General features: G+C 46.1%; 1 pseudogene; it reads right to left on the bottom strand.

The window, feature by feature from the left end:
* Window positions 1–4,712: 4,712 nt before the first annotated feature.
* The window catches only part of LOC119305814, a 33,648-nt pseudogene continuing 24,203 nt past the window's right edge, over window positions 4,713–14,157 (bottom strand).

Below are 14,157 nucleotides of genomic sequence, written 5' to 3'. Positions count from 1 at the left end.
CGCCAACTATTGCTTCTACAACTATTGCTAACTCATAGCGATAAAGTAAAGTAATTACATGGCGTATGCATTTCATACAACAAAGAGACAACCATACGACGCCTGTCGGTTGCAAGATATCTTACAAAACATGATCATCTCATACAATAATGTATATTTCATCATGTCTTGACCATATCACATCACAACATAGCCTGCAAAAACAAGTTAGATGTCCTCTACTTTGTTGTGCAAGTTTTACGTGGCTGCTACGAGCTTCTAGCAAGAATCATTCTTACCTACGCATAAAACCACAACAGTGTCTTGTCAAGTTTGTTGTTTTAACCTTCTTCAAGGACCTGCCATAGTCAAATTTGATTCAACTAAAGTAGGAGAAATAGACACCCGCTATCCACCTTTATGCAAAACAAGTTGCATGTCTGTCAGTGGAACCGATCTCATGTACGTGGACATGTATGGTTGGTCCGGGCCGCTTCATCCCACAATACCGCCGAATCAAAATAAGACGTTGGGAATCGTTGCATGGAAAAACAAAAAAAATTCTACACACACGCAATGATCTATCCATGGAGATGCATAGCAACGAGGGGGAGAGTGTGCCTACATAACCTCGTAGACCATAAGCGAAGCGTTTCATAACGCGGTTGATGTCGTCAAACTTTCTTCGCGATCCACCAATCGAGTACCTAGCGTACAACACCTCTGAGTTCTGCACACGTTCAACTCGGTGATGTCCCTCGCCTTCTTGATCCAGCAAGACGTCGAGGTAGTAGATGAGTTCCGTCAGCACAACAGTGTGGTGACGGTGATGGTGAAGTGATCTCTGCAGGGCTTCGCCTAAGCACTACGAAAATATGATCGGGGGAGTAAACAGTGGAGGGGGGCGCCGCACATGGCTAGGCAATTTTCTGGTGTGTGCTAGGGGCACCCCCCACATATATATAGGTGGGATGGGAGGGGAGAGGCTACGAGGCGCACCAAGTAGGACCGAATCCTACTTGGGCTCCTCCCAAGCCGCGCGCCCCCCTGCCATATATATCAGAGGGGGAAGAAAAGAGGGTGGAGGGGGAAGGAAGGGGGAATCCTATTCCCTTTATTTCCTTCCCTCCTTCCACTTTCCTTATCCACCTTGGCCGGCCCATATGGGGGGCACACCAGCCCCTTGTGGCTGGCACGTTTCCCCTCTTGGCCCATAAGGCCCATATCTTTTGCCGGGGGTGCCCAGAACCCCTTCCGGTGACCCGATATGTACCCGGTACCCTCCGAAACACTTCCAGTGTCCGAATAACATCGTCCTATGTATCAATATTTACCTCTCGATCATTTCGAGACTCCTCATCATGTCCATGATCTCATCCGGGACTCTGAATAATATTTGGTCACCAAATCACATAACTCATATAATACTATATCATCATCGAACATTAAGCGTGTGGACCCTACGGGTTCGAGAACTATGTAGACATGAACGAGACACCTCTCCGATCAATAACCAATAGCAGAACCTGGACGCTCATATTGGCTCCTACATATTCTACGAAGATCTTTATCAGTCGAATCGTTATGACAACATAAATAATTCCCTTTGTCCATCGGTATGTTACTTGCCCGAGATTCGATTGTCGGTATCTTCATACCTATTTCAATATCGTTACCAACAAGTCTCTTTACTCGTTCCATAAGACATCATCTCTTGACTAACTCCTTAGTCGTTTGCTTGCAAGCTTATGATGTGTATTGCCGAGAGGGCCCAGAGATACCTCTCTAATACTTGGAGTGACAAATTTTAATCTTGATCTATGCCAACTCAACAGACACCTTCGGAGACACCTGTAGAGAATCTTTATAATCACCCAGTTATGTTGTGATGTTTGATAGCACACAAGGCATTCCTTCGGTATCCGGGAGTTGCATAATCTCATAGTCGAAGGAATATGTATTTGATATGAAGAAAACAATAGCAATAAAACTGAATGATCATTATTCTAAGCTAACAGATGGGTCTTTTCCATCACATCATTCTCCTAATGATGTGATCCCATTATCAAATGACAACTCACGTCCATGGTTAGGAAACCTTAACCATCTTTGATCAACGAGCTAGTATAGTAGAGGCTTAGTAGGGACACTATGTTTATTTATGTATTCACATATTATTAAGGTTTCCGATCAATACAATTCTAGCATGAATAATAAACCTTTATCATCAATAAGGAAATATAAAATAACAACTTTATTATTGCCTCTAGGGCATATTTCCTTCAATATGTTATGGCTTAGTGCAACACATGTGAAGCCTGCATTTCAGGTTAACTAGATGTTTAGTTCAGAGCCGCAACATGATTGTTGTAAAAAATGATTTAAAATAGAATTGCAAGAAAAAGTGATTAGAAATTAATACTGTTACATATTTATATAGAAATTCTTTGAAAAATAGTAGTTTAATTCGGTTGTACATGTTTTGTCACAAGATGAAAGACAAACTTTTCTTGTGTTGCTTGTAAATCTAGCTGTAGAAATAAAAATGAATAGAAGAAGAAATAAGAAAGTTGAAAAGTGAACTAACAAGCTACTTATCCAAAAAAGAGAATTTGTTTTGGAGAAAGCAAATGTAGAAGTACAACTAACACTTGAAGACGAAAATTGAATGACAAAAAACGACGGTACCAACATTTAAAAAAAGTCTCAACTCCATCATAAGTTGACATGTACTTGGAGACATAAATACCTTAATCATTTGCATTTCTATGTTGCAGACTAATAAATGTTATATTACCATTGCATGAACGAATCAACTGAACTAAAAGGGTGAAGTACTATTGAGATGAGCAAGAAGAATAAAACATGTTTTCCAACTTTGGTGCACAAGGAAGATCAACAACTTTGGTGCACAAGCACATGTCTTATTTGAAAATATCGAATGTTGAAACACGGACATTGAGGATACCTTGCCATGAAAAGAATCTTGAAAATGTACACAACAACTGAAATTCTGGATAGATATTTAATGCATCAAAACTCATGCCAAAAAAATTCGCCTCATGAACCAAAGAGTATGACTGGTGAAATTTTTTTATTGTACAAGGAAGATCAACCTATTTGTGCAAATAAGTAAGAGAATAGGTGATTCAAAGAGGCAAAAATCAGTTCTATTGTAAAGGATGAGTTTCAGAAGCTCACCAAACTAGCTCTCACTAGTTTGGAACCAACTGTAGCATCTTGAAAAGACCTTTCTACAGGGAATGGTTCAAACTTGATTTGATTACCAGTGAGTCCAATAAATTGTTGTGACCATAAAATTGTTGGGAATGCATAGCCATGAATATGACAAAAGTGTGTTGTTGAAGTTAAAAAAAGAGCTTACTGCCAAGTCAGAATCTATAATGTAAGTGAGAATCATTATGGATCACTTATCCATGAAAAGTTCTGAGAAACAATCCATCACACTTTATGCATCCATCATAGAGAGTGTCAGCGTCCTTTGGTGCTCCCATCTATTTCTTAGTTGAAAAACTCAAGGGTTATAGAATGAAAAGAATTGAATCTTTAGAAGAGTGAAATGGAAAAATTTGGAAACTGTGTAAATGCAGATAATGAGGGAATTAGATTGAAAGTAATGTAAAAAATAAGAGTAACTAAATTCAATTTTTCCCATACAGGAAACCAAAATATTGTACAACTCATTCTGGATTGATGTAAAGAAGAATTTTTTTGTGGAAGTAGAACCCCTTTTGTTGCAAAAAGAGTTGGAGATCTGTAACACCTCAACTCGGGTTCAAACAAGATCGACGTTGGTCATTGTGTCAACTTCCACCTCGTTGTAGGAGGAGCTCACGTAGCTCTCCATCAGAGCAACAACATGAGGACGCCAATGAGCTCATGCACTGGACTCCATGGCACAATGTAGAGGTTCTCGGCAACGAAAGGACGTGGATAGTCGACCCAAGGCAATGTGTGGGCAGTTGGTGGTGGCACCGACGACGAGTGGGAAGGTGGTGATGGCGTTGGCGATGAGTGGTGGCAATGACGTGCGTCAGCGACGCTTGTAGATCTAGTGTTAGCTTGGCCACTACTGCCACAATGACCAGCGACCCTAAGACGATGAATATCACCTCACCGATCGATAGTGAACCCATCACTAGTGGGAGGAAGCAAGAGCAAGGCCAGTATTGAGATTTTGATGGCCCAAGGCGGAACTAAATCCGAGACACCTTTTATATAAACATCGAAATGATAATCAGTATACGTTACCGACAAAAAATTATAGTGTATTCAAATCATATCAAATAACTACTCCCCCCGCATTATATTATGGGACGAAGAGAGTACTAGTTAAGTTAGAGTTAGGGAGGATTCCACGCCTTTCCCCCACCTTATGTTATGGCAGGGGGCTCTGGCCCCCTTCCCCTCACGACACGGTTATATTTTTCAATAATTGTTTATGTTGGAGTACGTGTATGCTATAACCAATGTTTGTACCACATAATCCTTTTTTGCAAATAGAAAACCAATTTATTTGAGGGTTAACACCCAAACGGAGTTTGACAATATCATCTGGTCTTGATCGCAGGCAGACCACCATACAGGGCATGCAACACCCATATCGAGCAAGAGAGTGACTAACAAAGTTCAACTCACATTTGATAACCTCTATTTTGTGCTCATGACCAGAGCTCGGCAGACGCTTGATTTCATTTATGTGCCGCTATCACCTATCGGTTGACACCATCTTCCTTTAGCATGCTTGCCAGCATGGAGCAGTCTGTCTCGATGATGACAGGGGCGTGACTCCACTCTAGTGCGAGAGCAATGCCTTCATAACAGGAATCAACTTTAGCTTCAAGTGCACTTGTGAAAGGATCGAGAAGAGGTGTCTAGAGGGGTGGGGGTGATTAGACCCTCAACAAATAAAGATAGCAGGTTCTAAGTTTTTCAAGTTAAGGTTGGAGATTACCAAAATTTCAAGCATTCACAATACAATTCAAGCAAGTATGCAAAGAGTATATGAGAAGCGGAAAGTAAAGAATGCAACTTGCAAGAAAGTAAATGGATGAGATTGGAGTGTGCAAACGCAATTGGAGATACGGAGATTTTGGTGCGGTTCCGATAGGTGGTGCTATCGTACATCCACGTTGGTGGAGACTTCAACCCACGAAGGGTAACGGTTGCACGAGTCCACGGAGGGCTCCATCCATGAAGGGTCCACGAAGAAGCAACCTTGTCTATCCCACCATGGCCATCACCCATGAAGGACTTGCCTCACTTGGGTAGATCTTCACGAAGTAGGTGATCTCCTTGCCCTTACAAACTCATTGGTTCAACTCCACAATCTTGACGAAGGCTCCCAAGTGACACCTAACCAATCTAGGAGACACCACTCTCCAAAAGGTAATAGATGGTGTGTTGATGATGAACTCCTTGCTCTTGTGCTTCAAATGATAGTCTCCCCAACACTCAACTTTCTCTCATAGATTTGGATATGGAGGGAAAGATGATTTGAGTGGAAAGCAACTTGGGGAAGGCTAGAGATCAAGATTCCTGTGGTTGGATTGGAATGTCTTTGTCTCAACACATGAGTAGGCGGTTCTCTCTCAGAAAATGAGTAGTGGAAGTGTAGGCACGTTTTGATGGCTCTAGCTCAAATGGAGCCGTTACACACAATCTTCCAAACTCGGTGGGACCGGATAGTGAAACTCGGTCAGACCGATATGGTTGAAAATATGAACGTTAGAGTTTTCGGTGGGACCGACAAGGTCAACTCGGTGAGACCGATGTGCTAGGGTTAGGGAAAAACCTCATCTCGGTGAGACCGATTGCGTGAACTCGGTGAGACCGGTTTCAGCAATAAGCAAACACATACTTGGCCAAGCAAACATGGTGGGACTGACTGCACATTTCGGTGAGACCAAAATACTGCAATAGGTAACAGAGAGTTTGCAAGGCCATCTCGGTGAGACCAAGATCCCATCAGTGAGAACAAACTGATTAGGGTTTTTGGCAGTGTCTATGCCAGGTGAACTCGGTGGCGCCAGATGAATCACATCGGTGGGGCTGAGTTTGACTTTCGGTTTAGGACCTATGTGGAAGTGGGAAAGTGGTTGAGGGCTTTGGAGCATATCACTAAGCACTTTGAGCAAGCAAGCCATTAAGCAACACCTCATCCCCTCTTAATAGTATTGACTACTCAATGTAATCTTGGATCACTAAAATGAAAATGTAGAGTCTTGAGCTTTTGCCAATGTTTGTCCTTAGCATCTTGAAGGGGTTCCACATCCTCTTGTCATGCCACTCCAATGTTGAACTTATCTGAAATATACTAGGTAGAAGTATTAGTCCAACAAGAGATATGTTGACATTAATTACCAAAATCACCCAGGGAGCACTTGTGCTTTCAATCTCCCCCTCTTTGGTAATTGATGACAACAAACATCAAAGCTTTAGATAAACATATGAAGTATGACAAGTAAAGCTCTGGAAGAACATGCAACATGCATTAGCTCCCCCTACATGTATGCAATCATGTGAAGATAGATTATAGAAGTATGTGAAAGCATAAACATGTCAGAGGAAGCAATGAGTTACATGTATCTTGGGTATATGCATCTGAGCAAATGATGTGAAATGCAGAGAATATACCTACATGTTCATGAGTTCTTCTTGCAAATAATATGTACATCAGCAAGAGATCCTCATGCACATGAGTGTGATGCATATACTTACCTTGTGGTCTTGAGCTAACTTTGGAAGAGATGAACATGAGAAAACATGGTTAGACAACACAAGAACATCTACTAATCAGAGCAAGAATGAGAGACCATAAGAGTAGAAGACAGGGATGCCATGTAGAGAGTGAGTACTTAGTACTCTATTTGGATGTTGACATGTCCCCAAGGAATAAAGATATGCCATGAATTCCAAAGATTTTCTTCCCTTAGATGTCTTTCTCTCCCTGAATCTGATATTGGATAATGGGAGAAGATAGGGTAATAGAAAATCAGAGCAAATGAAAAGCAAAAGAAAAACAGAGCAAAAGACACAACGAAACATCTTCGATTAACATGTCTTTCCCCTCTAAAAGACATGTGGCTTCTCTCCTCTTTGTTTACCAAGCATCTGGGAAAGCTATGATGTCTCTATCTCTCCCATGGGGTCTCTTTGGCCCATAAGATAAGCTTTGATGTGATCTCTCTCTCCCCATTTGACATCAATTTCCAAGAAGGGATCTTCTGGAGTATAAGTCAAATAGGTTCGGTCCTTGAGTCACATGGCAAAGCAGTATGAAAAATGTGATGCAGGTAGAGGATAAGAATCATCGAGTGGAGCTGGATTCGAAATGCAAGATGCAAATGACAAAAAGTTTCCACAGTAGTGAAATCGGTAACTCCGATCCTTTTCTTTGGTAACACCGAGTTATTTCGGTCTGTCCGAAAGGAAAGGATCGATGAGGCCGAGTTCATGACAAAGAAAGGATTTTGTCATCTCAGCTCAATAGTCAAATAGGATCTCACAAATATTTATAGGGAATTGTTTGAAGGATTTGCAATGAATTAAATGCAGGCAATGCAAAAAATAACTGAGAAAAGAAATGAAATCTAGATGAAGGATTTTTTTTTGAAAGGGGAAACAAACATGCAAGAGACGAAATGCAAGAACACAGAGAAAAACTAGAGAACTTCATCTAGAATTGGTCGGCGACAAAGTCTCCTATGTTAGAGCATATTGAATTAGGAGTCAAGTGAAGACACTTGATCATAGGTCATACTCATCATTTAAGCTCAAAATGGGGTTGCTATTTTTCGTTTAAGCATCTTGATGTATTCACATCTTGTTGAGTTTCTTTGACCCATGTCTTGCGGTAAAGCTTCTCTAAGATGGAATGACATACCTTGGTGATGGTGTTGATCTTGATCATGTAGTTGAACTTGTATAGGATGCTCAAAGTTGATGTACACTACTGCAGGATGCTGCTAACACGACACTACGATCAGAGACTCTTCAACGAAACTATGTGCAATGCAATAATCGCAAATAGTGGTGTGAAAAAACCGTCAAACAAGGTGCAAAATGTTTGTGATGGCGGATACATAAAACACGGTTCAGATTTTAGTTACGTGTGCGATGCTGGCATACGGTTGATCCAGCAGAACTGTTTGCGATGAGGAAGAACAATAGAAACGGGCAGCCATATCAATGTGTACGCGATACACGGCATACAGATCCCTCCGATGAACTGTGTGCTATTAGTGAATGCAATAGAAACGGCATACGGTTCACTTGGACAAAATGTTTTCGATTAGGCAAGAGAATGGAAACAGTTCATCTTAACAAGATGTGTGTGATATGCGACATTTGTGATCAGCCAAAAGAACACAAATGATTCTTGTAAACCAGATGTGTGTGATATGCAGCAAACAACCCACTCGGATGAACTGTTTGCGATGAGAAATTATAACACAGACGGTTACTATAGTAAGTTCGTGTGTGAATCTGTTTGTACAAAAAACTTTAAAAAAATGCAAACTAGTTTCTTTCGGTGTCTAGGAGTATCGCACACGATGCATCTGCGAGTACTCGTGTGCGATGATTAGTAAGTTACACATAATGAACGGCCGCAAGGGTGATATGCTAATCATGGAGTCCGAGAAGACCGTCGTCGGAAGACTGCCGGCTCAGCTTTTCAGCCTATATTTTATTATAATTGTATGCATAAGTAGGCCGTGAGTGTTTTCTGCCTTGCCGCATGTTGCATTTTAAATTATCCTGAATATGTAAGACAATTATTAACCGTTGCCATCGTAAATTTTCCTCAATGATGAGCAGAGCACGCAGGGACGCCACAACGAGCAACCACGTGGTCAACCTTCTGGCACCCTGTCGGAAATGCGACGGTGCATCCATAGGACACGATGGTGATATCATGACCGTCTGTGGTAGTGGGCAGACACGTACACGTACATCCGAGAACAAGGGCCCACGTTTTGGGCTTCCGATGTGTGGCATACAGTTGATCCAAAAGAACTGTTTGCAATGAGGCAGAACAACAGAAACGAGGCTTTGTAGGCCGAGAACCATCAATAAATTTTGACTTTGTTTCTCATCACATTGCATATTACAACGTAATAAGTAATTGCAAATCTGTTCACACCGATGAAACTAATATGTGTTCACACTTAGCACCGAGCTATAAAAACTACCCACTTGAAAATTACTTCATAATTCCTCTCCTCATCACCCACAAAACTGGTCTTTCCTGTCAAGTTATTCCGCCATGACCGGCAGGAGGAGTTTCGGGCGGGCATATAACCAAGCAACAAAGACCAAGGCCGCGGAAGCACTAGAGAGGTCCCGCCACGAAGCGGCATCCGCAGTAGAGATGTCCCAGTGTGCCGCGGAGCCCTCTAACAAGCTCTCACGGGCACACGAGGGCTCTCACAAGCACACTTGCCGCGTCGGCGATCTTGACGAGCTGGCGTTGCTGAAGTCCTTGGCCAGCAACGACGACATTCTCGCTGGCCTCATTAAGCAGTAGGAGCTGGTTGACAACTTGATGAAGCTGCTGGAGATCAGTGATGCCTCGGTTGACAAGGCAACCGGCCTTATCGAGCAACTCATGGGTGACAATGCGAAGCTCCTCAAGGCGCTCGCCGAGAAGGAGGAGGAGGTTGCTGGCTGGAAGATGTTGCATGAGCAGAGCAGTGCCTCGGGGATGACGCTGACAGCGGTCGTCGAGGAACTGATGGGTGACTTGAGGAAGCTCCTGATCGAGCACGAGCAGGAGGTGAAGGAATCTATGGCTGCTTTCAAGCAAAGTCTTGAGGAATTGAGGAAGGAGCCGGAGGATGCCATTGCCCTGTGATCCATCGAAGAGTAGATACAGTGGCGATCAAGATCGTTGTCTGTGATTTCCTTCTTCTCTTGCCCCCATGTCTTCCGGGCTTTGCCGCATGTGGCATTTAAAATTATCCGGAATATGTAAGACAATTATTATCTGCGCCATTGTAAATTTGTCCTCGTACTATCGGTTGCCATTTTATTTGTCGTCGTATTATCCGTTGCCCTATGTGGCAATTTAAATTAGGACAGAATACGAGTTGAAATCACGAACAAAGCAAATGCTGCCATGGGATCACAACCAAACACACTCCGTCCACCCCTAAAAAAACCCTCCATCCAGGCACTTTAATTAATCCATTAATGGAGAAGTTGTGAGCGATGCGGGCGGCGGCTTGTGTATGGAGGTGAAAGAGCTCGCTTCGCGGTGAGCATGGGCGGCCTTGCTGCCCGCACATGTCCCGTCAAGCCTGCGAGGTGGACAGGATGCACGCGTCCCCTCGAGCCTGCGTGGCGGATTGCTCGCACGCGTCCCGTCGAGCCTGCACGGTGGACTTCTCGCGCTCGTCCCGTCTAATCAAACAGCTGCATGCACGCCACTGAGTATGGTTAAATATTGACACTGTTCATATAATACAACTGTTTGTGATATTAACATGTCAGCTTTTTGTTTTAAAAAGGACTTCATTGGCTACTAATGTGTGCGCCTCTTCTAAAATTGGACGATTTTTTTACCACGACATATATGTGCCATGTCATGAAACCATGCCAAGTTTCATGTTTTTGGGTGTGTTTTTGATTTACTAGGATTTAAAAACCAAGATTCTCAGTGTTCCAGGACGACGACAAGTTTGTAATTCATTCCCATTCCTTAAATGACACCTAAACATGCATCCAATGACACATGTATGATTTCCCACCCATTTTGCCTCACTGGAGCATGTGCTTGTAGTTCAAATTTGAATTATGGACTATATTAAATGCGTAGAAACTTAATTAGTAATATATACAATGGCCAAACAAACCCTAAATAGTTTCAAATTTCGGCACGACACTCCTGTTATTCTATGTTGCCTGTAGAAAACAAAGTCCAAGGCTTGAAGAGGCAATAATTATCGTTTCTCCCACCGAAACCATGATGGTTGCGAGAAGCTTTAGTTTGTAAGAGGCTTGTATTATAGCTTCGCCCAAATTGGACAATTATATGTAACACGTGGTGACACCCTGCCAAGTTTCATGATTTCCTGGTGAGTTTTTGATTTACAAATATTTATAAACCGAGATTCGCAACGTTTGTGGCCAAGGCAGGACAGCGAGACGGTTGAATTCATTCTCATTCGTTCCATGGGACCTAAACATGCACCCCAACGACACACATGTACATTTTTTCTAGCCATTTTGGTGTAGTGGAGCATGTATTTGTAGTTCGGATTTGAATTATGTCGGGGAAACTGATCCACGAACACCTATGGGACCGGCGGACCGAGCCCCTTTCGGTTCGGTGGGGGGCGGAGATCGCACGAAGAGAGGATCGAGGCGAAGCACACGAGCAGTTTACCCAGCTTCAGAGCTCTCCGGAGAGATAACACTCCTACTGCTGCATGTTTTAGTGTATTATGTTCTTGCTCGGGAGCGCTGAGTGCTACAGTACACTCTAGCAGCTAACGAGACCGAGCGTGAGTGTTTTTCTGCCTTCGAACTAAGTCGAACCCCCTCTACATTGCGCATGGGCCTCCTTTTATATGCTCAAGGGGTCACCGACAGGTGGCAACGTAGACAAGGGTAAAAATGGAAGAGGAGTTGCGGTTGGTACAACTACCCGTACAATGTATCCTACCTAACCCTGACGGCAGGGGACAAAGGCATTAAATGCCTGTCTGTGTCGCCCAAACAGTGCAGAAAAGGACCGTCAGGGATGCCACCGTTCGCCACGATGGTAATCTTGTCAGCGTCGCTTGCCACCTCGCACCGCTGGCTGCACAGCCTCTTGCCACGCGTGCCTGGAAAGGCCCCAGGGCGACACGTTGGTGGATGTGCTGGAGCGCGGGTACAGGGTGGTAGCTTGTCGTGGCAAGCGCCTAGCCGCGGTCGTTGTCTTGTCGCTCACCGGGCCTTGCCGGGATGAGTGGCGCGTCGCGGCAAGTTCCTTGAGATGCCTTGGTTGGCCTTCCCGGCAAGCTCCTCTTGCCGGGGCCTTGTCTCCTTGGCTTGAATACTTTGTTCTTGAATGGCTCCAAAGGAACCACGGAGGGCCTTGGCGGTCACCCAGCAAGCCTTGCCGCGGGGTGTTGCAACTGCCCATGCATAAGTTCGGGATACTAGGGTACCCCTACTCTAGTACACCGACAGGAGCCCCCAGGCCTGGGCCACACACGGTGCCGAGCGCTGTTGGGCTAGGCCCAAAACAGGGCACGGGCACGCGCGGCCTGGGTTACGCCGTATCTCACTCCGTATCCACCGTGCCCTCCCCCAACGGCACGCGTCGAATGCGGCGTCGTGGGAGAGATCGTGGGTGGTTTCTTTATTCAGAAAAGCGGAATGTCCGCCCCCTCCCTCTTTATAAGCAGGGGAAACAGGGGCGGTTCGCCCATCTCGCCGGTTGCTACTCCATTCTCGGAAATCTCCGCCGCTCCCCCTTCTTCCCAAAGTCGAAAGAGAGCAGCGCTCCGCCCCCCATTGCCACCGGCACCACCAATGCCGTCGATCTCCCCCGCCACCTCCGCCATGGCTCTGAAAGCCGACAAGGGGAAGGGCGTGAAGTCAGCCGAGGCGCAGCGGCTCACGGCGCTGCGAAAGGAGCGGGCAATCTTTCCCCCTCAGCTTGACGCGAAGGAGCTGAGGGAGTACTACTACCTATTCTGGTTGACGGAGACGCGAGCGCATCCGCGCACGAAGGTACTCTCAGCTGCCGCTTCAAGACTGGCTCCGAACGGGTACCGCTTCTTTGCACTGTTCTTCTACTGTGGGCTCTGCCCGCCCTTCTCTGAATTTTTCTGTGACATCATGAACACCTACGGGTTCCGCCTCCTTGACTTCACCCCCAACGTCGTTCTGACCGTGGCAGTTTTCGCACATCTCTGCGAAAACTTTGTCGGAGTCCATCCAAACGTAGCTCTTTTTCGCCACTTCTTTATGCCCCGAGTCGAGAGAGGGGAGCCCCTTGCCGGCGGAATCGCTTGGATCTCGAGAACTGGCAAGAAGGATGCTTATTTGGAGGGAGAGCTCCGCAGCAAATGGGAAGAATGGAGAGCAGAGTGGTGCTGGATCGTCGAGGAGAAACCGCAGCCATTTACCGCCCTGCACCAAGCCCCAGTAGTGCGCGGCAATGATTTGAGCAACGTGGCCCCGGAAGACGATAGGCTGAAGATTGCCGTCACCCGGATCTTACGCCTGAGGCTTGTCGGGCTCACCGTAGGCGCCGTTGGCGCAGATTTTCTTCGCCGCCGCATCGCCCCCCTTCAGGAGAGGAGGAGACCCGCTTGGGAGTTCCAGAACTCGGCGGATATCATGAGGCTGCGCCCGGGCCTCAACTTCAACTTCACTGTCTTGGAATTGGACGCGATGCTCCTGGAGCTGTTCAAGCGCGATCCTCAACATCCATTCATGTTGCCGAGGGGAGTCATTCCGCTGTGCAACAACTCTTCGCTCGACCGCATCCGTGCAATGATGCCGCTGTGCGATTCTTACGGAATTGTTCCAACTTGGCAAGGGCCTGCAGACGACGTCGTGCAGGAATTCTTTGACAGCTTAGTAGAAGTGCCGGTCCGCCCCGATGAACAGAAGAGCCTCACTCGCGACACCACCGATGCGGAGATGCAGTGCATCGCCACTAGGCTGGAAGAGGCGGCGGCAGCAGCTGCCGCGGGCGAGTTTGGATTCACCGTGGAGGAGGCAGAGGCAGCAGAGGCGGCAAGCCTTGCCAAGCGAGAGGAGCTTGTCGGCGAGGAAGAACTTGTCGGGCCTGAATCTGAGTCGAGCGAGCCCGCCGAGGGCGCGAGCGACCCGTTGAGGATCGACTCCTCCTCCTCCCCACCTTCAGCCAGCTCGCCGCAAGCGGAGCCCCCAGCTCCAGCAAGAAGGCATCTCCGCAAGGCCGGGGACGTGGCGGGGCGGCAGATGGGTCAACAGCCGCCGCACCGCGCGACACGCTCGACCGCGGCAAGCACTGTTGCCGCGGGAGCACCCCACGCCGCTGCGGCAACTGGAGCGGGGTCTTCCCGGTCCACCGCCACCGCCCCTGCCAAGCGGACAAGGGAACCTACTCCTCCGCCTCGTCGCACCGGAGGCGAGCCGGACTTCGACCTCTCCGTGCTCAGCTCCGACGAG

This window comes from Triticum dicoccoides, chromosome 5B (genome assembly GCF_002162155.2).
Source record: "Triticum dicoccoides isolate Atlit2015 ecotype Zavitan chromosome 5B, WEW_v2.0, whole genome shotgun sequence".
In the NCBI taxonomy this organism is placed as follows: domain Eukaryota; kingdom Viridiplantae; phylum Streptophyta; class Magnoliopsida; order Poales; family Poaceae; genus Triticum; species Triticum dicoccoides.
Note: the sequence above shows the minus strand (reverse complement) of the source record. Positions and strands in the feature narration are given on the sequence as shown.